The following is a 6114-nucleotide window of genomic DNA, read 5'->3' as shown; positions in this document are numbered from 1 at the left end:
CCGCTTGAAATTTTGCACAAATACTTCTTATTAGTGTAGGTCGGTTGGTATTGTAAATGGACCATATCGGACCATGTTTTGATATAGCTGCCATATAAACCGATCTTGGGTCTTGACTTCTAGAGCCCCTAGAGTGCGCAATTCTTATCCGATTGGAATGAAATTTTGCACGACGTGGTTTGCTATGATATCCAACAACTGTGTCAAGTATGGTTCAAATCGGTCCATAACCTGATATAGCTGCCATATAAACCGATCTTGGGTCTTGACTTCTTGAGCCTCTAGAGGGCACACTTCTTATCGGATTTGAATGAATTTTTCACGAAGTATTTCGTTATGATATCCAACAACTGTACCAAGTATGGTTGAAATTGGTCCATAACCTAATAGCTGTCATATAAACAGATCTGGGGATTTGACTTCTTGAGCTTCTAGAGGGCGCAATTCCTATCCGATTTGCCTGAAATTTTGCACGACGTATTTTATTTTTACTTTCAACAACTGTGTCAAATAAGGTTCAAATCGGTTCATAACCTGATATAGCTGCCATATAAACCGATCTGGCATCTTGACTTCTTGAGCCTCTAGAGGTCGCAATTATTATCCGATATGCCTGAAATTTTGTACTACGGATCCTCTCACGACCATCAACATACGTGTTTATTATGGTCTGAATCGGTCTATAGCCCGATACAGCTCCTATATAAATCGATCTCTCTATTTTACTTCGTGAGCCCCAATGGGCGCAATTCTTATACGAATTGTCTGAAATTGTTATCCGAACCGGACCATATTTTGATATCGTTTTAATAGCAGAGCAACTCTTTTCTTATATCCTTTTTTGTTTTGCCTAAGAAGAGATGCCGGGAAAAGAACTCGACAAATGCGATCCATGGTGGAGGGTATATAAGATTCGGCCCGGCCGAACTTAGCACGCTTTTACTTGTTTTAATTTAAAAATTAAATTATTTTTGTACCCACCACCGAAGGATGGGGGTATATTCATTTTGTCATATCTGATTATATCTTGATATAGCCCCCATATAGACCGATCCGCCCCTTTAGGGCCTATATGGCAGCTATATCCAAATCTGAACCGATCCAAATTAACGAAGGATATCGAAGGGCCAAACACAACCTACTGTCCTCAATTTCACCAAAATCGGATAGTAAATGAAGCTTTTATGGGCCTAAGATCCTAAATCGGCGGATCGGTCTATATGGGGGCTATATCACGATATAGTCCGATATAGCCCATCTTTGAACTTAACCTGCTTATGGACAAAAAAAAAAGAATCTGTGCAAAGTTTCAGCTAAACATCTCTATTTTTAAAGACTGTAGCGTGATTTCAACAGACAGACGGACGGTCTAGATCGTCTTAGATTTTTATGCTGATCAAGAATAAATATATACTTTATAGGGTCGGAAACGGATATTTCTATGTGTTGCAAACGGATATTTCTATGTTCCGTTTGTAACATATCGAAATTTCCATTTCGGAACCTGTAAAGTATATATACTCTTGAATGTCGTAAAATTCTTAGACTTTTTGCTATTTCCGTCCGTATATATAGATATAGATATAGTCTGATATAGCCCATCTTTGAACTTAACCTGCTTATGGACATACAAGTAAAAAAGCGTTAAGTTCGACCGGGCCGAACTTTGGATACCCACCACCTCGGATATATATGTGAACCACCTTTACTCAAAATCCGGTGCAAAATGCATACCTTATGCCCCATAGCAGCTATGTTCCGATTTGGGCCAGATACTAATAAGTAAAAGTTATTATTAATGTATATAACAAAATATTGGTCTTTTTAGTAGTTATATCTAAAAATAAACCGATCTGAACTATATACCACACGGATGTCGAAAAGCATAACATAAGCAAGAGTGTCAAATTTCAGTGCAATCGGATTAAAAATGCGCCTTTTATGGGGCCAAGACTTTATATCAAGAGATCGGTTTATATGGCAGCTATATGCAAATCTTGATCGATCTAGACCAAATTGCAGAAATATGTGGAGGGGCTTAACTTAACTCCTTGTCCCAAATTTCGGTAACATCGGACAATAAATGCGCTTTTTATGGCCCCAAATCCTAAAACCGAGAGATCGGTCTATATGACAGCTATATCCAAATCTGAACCGATCTGAGCCGTATTGACGGAGGACGTCGAAGGGCCTAAGACAACTCACTGTCCCAAATTTCAGCAAAATCGGGTAATAAATGTAGCTTTTATTGTTATATGACCCTAAATCGGAGGATCGGTCTATACGGCAGCTATATCCAAATCTGAACCGATCTGAGCCGTATTGACGGAGGACGTCGAAGGGCCTAACACAACTTATTGTCCCGAATTTCAGCAAAATCCGATAATGAATGTGGCTTTTCTGGGCCAAAGACCCTAAATCGGAGGATCGGTCTATATGGCTGCTATATTAAAATCTGGACCGATCTGTGCCAAATTGACGGAGGATGTCGAAGGGCCTAACACAACTCACTGTCTCGAATTTCAGCAAAATCGGATAATAAATGTGGCTTTTATGGGCCTAAGACCCTAAATTGGAGGATCGGTCTATATGGCAGCTATATCCAAATCTGGACCGATCTGGGCCAAATTGTCGGAGGATTTTGAAGGGCCTGACACACCTCACTGTCCCACATTTCAGCAAAATCGGATAATAAATGTGGTTTTTATTGGCCTAGAACCCTAAATCGGCGGATCGATCTATATGGGGGCTATATCAAGATATAGTCCGATATAGCCCATCTTCGAACTTAACCTGCATATGAACAAAAAAGAACCTGTGCAAAATTTCAGCTCAATATCTCTATTTTTGAAGACTGTAGCGTGATTTCAACAGACAGACGGACAGACGGACGGACATGTCTAGATCGTCTTAGATTTTTACGCTGATCAAGAATATATATACTTTATAGGGTCGGAAATGGATATTTCGATGTGTTGCAAACGGAATGACAAAATGAATATTCCCCCATCCGTCGGTGGTGGGTATAAAAAAGGAATCTGTGCAAAGTTCCAGCTAAACATCTCTATTTTTATACCCTCCACCATAAGATGGGGGGTATACTAATTTCGTCATTCTGTTTGTAACTACTCGAAATATTCGTCTGAGACCCCATAAAGTATATGTATTCTTGATCGTCGTGACATTTTATGTCGATCTAGCCATGTCCGTCCGTCTGTCCGTCCGTCCGTCCGTCCGTCCGTCCGTCTGTCTGTCGAAAGCACGCTAACTTCCGAAGGAGTAAAGCTAGCCGCTTGAAATTTTGCACAAATACTTCTTATTAGTGTAGGTCGGTTGGTATTGTAAATGGGCCATATCGGTCCATGTTTTGATATAGCTGCCATATAAACCGATCTTGGGTCTTGAATTCTTGAGCCTCTAGAGTGCGCATTTCTTATCCGATTGGGATGAAATTTTGCACGACGTGTTTTTTTATAGTATCCAACAACTGTGCCAAGTATGATACAAATCGGTCCATAACCTGGGATAGCTGCCATATAAACCGATCTTGGGTCTTGACATCTTGAGCCTCTAGAAGGCGCAATTCTTATCCGATTGGAATGAAATTTTGCACGACGTGTTTCGTTATTATATCCAACAACTGTGCCAAGTATGGTTGAAGTCGGTCCATAACCTGATATAGCTGCCATATAAACCGATCTTGGGTCTTGACTTCTTGAGCCTCTAGAGTGCGCAATTCTCATCCGATTAAAATGAAATTTTGCGCGACGTGTTTTGTTATGACGTCCAACAACTGTGCCAAGTATGGTTCAAATCGGTTCATAACCTGATATAGCAGCCATATAAACCGATCTTGGGTCTTGACTTCTTGAGCCTCTAGAGTGCGCAATTCTCATCCGATTGAAATGAAATTTTGCACGAAATATTTCGTTATCATATCCAATAACTGTGCCAAGTATGGTTGAAATCGGTCCATAACCTGATAAAGCTGTCATATAAACAGATCTGGGGATTTGATTTCTTGAGCTTCTAGAGGCCGCAATTCCTATCCGATTTGGCTGAAATTTTGCATGACGTATTTTATTTTTGCTTTCAACAACTGTGTCAAATAACGTTCAAATCGGTTCATAACCTGATATAGCTGCCATATAAACCTATCTGGGATCTTGACTTCTTGACCCCTAGAGGTCGCAATTATTATCCGATATGCCTGAAATTTTGTACGACGGATCCTCTCATGACCATCAACAAACGTGTTTATTATGGTCTGAATCGGTCTATAGCCCGATACAGATCCCGTATAAATCGCTCTCTCTATTTAATTTCGTGAGCCCCAATGGGCGCAATTCTTATACGAATTGGCTGAAATTTTACACAGGTCTCCAACATATAATTTAATTGTGGTCCGAACCGGACCATATCTTGATATCGTTTTAATAGCAGAGCAACTCTTTTCTTATATCCTTTTTTGCCTAAGAAGAGATTCCGGGAAAAGAACTCGACAAATGCGATCCATGGTGGGGGGTATATAAGATTCGGCCCGGCCGAACTTAGCACGCTTTTACTTGTTAAAGACTGTAGCGTGATTCAACAGACAGACGGACGGACATGTCTAGATGTTCTTAGATTTTTATGCTGATAAAGAATATATGTATTTTTGATAGGGTCAGAAATGGATATTTCGATGTGTTGCAAACGGAATGACAAAATGAATATAGCCCCATCCTTCGGTGGTGGGTATAATAACGAATTTGATATCCAATTGAAGAGCCATGTGTTTGTGAAACTGCCCCACCCGAAACACCTCCCTATTATTTAAAAGCTATTTGATGTCTAAATATATTGATTTTCGGGAAATTGATACTCACTTTAGGGACAAAGTCCCTGGGGTCCACCCCACCCTCAAACAGAAATTAATTACTGATCGTGCCGTTATGGGGCACGTAGAGCACTAAGCGTATATTTACATTAAGGGGCAAGTGTATCTCTAAACCGGAAATATTTACCAACACGATAATATAGGACTTAAAAGAAAGGTATTAGGGAGTGCAGTAAAAATTTACCCAGGAACCGAGAGGGGGCACACATCTCACACTTCAATGAAAGCTTTCCGATTCAAATTAATGATAGGGGACTTTTTTTATAGCCGAGTCTGAATGGCGTGCCGCAGTGCGACACCTCTTTGGGGCGAATTTTTTACATGACCATGCATAGCAAATGTTGCCAGCATTAAGAGGGGATCACAACCGCTTTAAATTTTGTTCGATGTTATCGCCAGGATTTGGACGCAGGCGTTCAGCGTTATAAGCCGTCATAGGCTACAATGGCACGAATTCGATATAGACATTCAGGGCGAAGTGTTCTAAGATATTATAGAGTTAAAGAAAGCGCAGCGGAGCGGGCTCGGTTCGGCAAGTAGTATATATGCATAAAACTTAAATTACGATACAACACAATTATTTTAAAAACAGTGCCACTATAATCAATTTGTATTTCACAAAGTTGTAAAAGGAGGTTACAGCCATCACGGAAGGGGAAGATGGTCGCTGAGAATGGTAAGGAGCCGCCCTCTTATGCCAGAGTGGCAAGGAAGCTCAACAGAGATGAGTTGACTTATGCAGTCATCAATATCGGCTGTGCATCCGGTAGGATTCCACCAGGTCATCGGTCCGAAGTGGAGGATCTGGTTAACGATCGGATTTTTGAACATTTGTGGAACTCTGTAGATCGCCAAACCATACAAATGGTGAGCTGCGAGTTTAGAGGGGACATATTTACGATACTTTTACGTCGGCGGAATGTATTGATACCGTCAAACAGCTCGTCAGAGGCATTCACGCTCCCTGGGAGGACACAAAGCTCGACCTGGTGAGAAGGAAGGATATCCCCCAGCTCATAAAGGCTACGGTCTTCATTAAGAGATGGGGCAGTAAATTTGCGACGGAACGCATGTTGGGATTCTTGGGCAAGCAAAACGAAGGTTTGGTCGCAGAGAAGTGAGCATTGATCAAGTCTCCGTGACAATTTTGGCTAAGACTAAATGCATGGCGCACTACTGGAGCAAAGCTGTCTTTTTTAAGATTGGGAAGACTAGGATAGGCAGAAATTTTCATT

The sequence above is a fragment of the Stomoxys calcitrans genome, chromosome 1 (assembly GCF_963082655.1).
Source record: "Stomoxys calcitrans chromosome 1, idStoCalc2.1, whole genome shotgun sequence".
NCBI lineage: Eukaryota > Metazoa > Arthropoda > Insecta > Diptera > Muscidae > Stomoxys > Stomoxys calcitrans.
Note: the sequence above shows the minus strand (reverse complement) of the source record.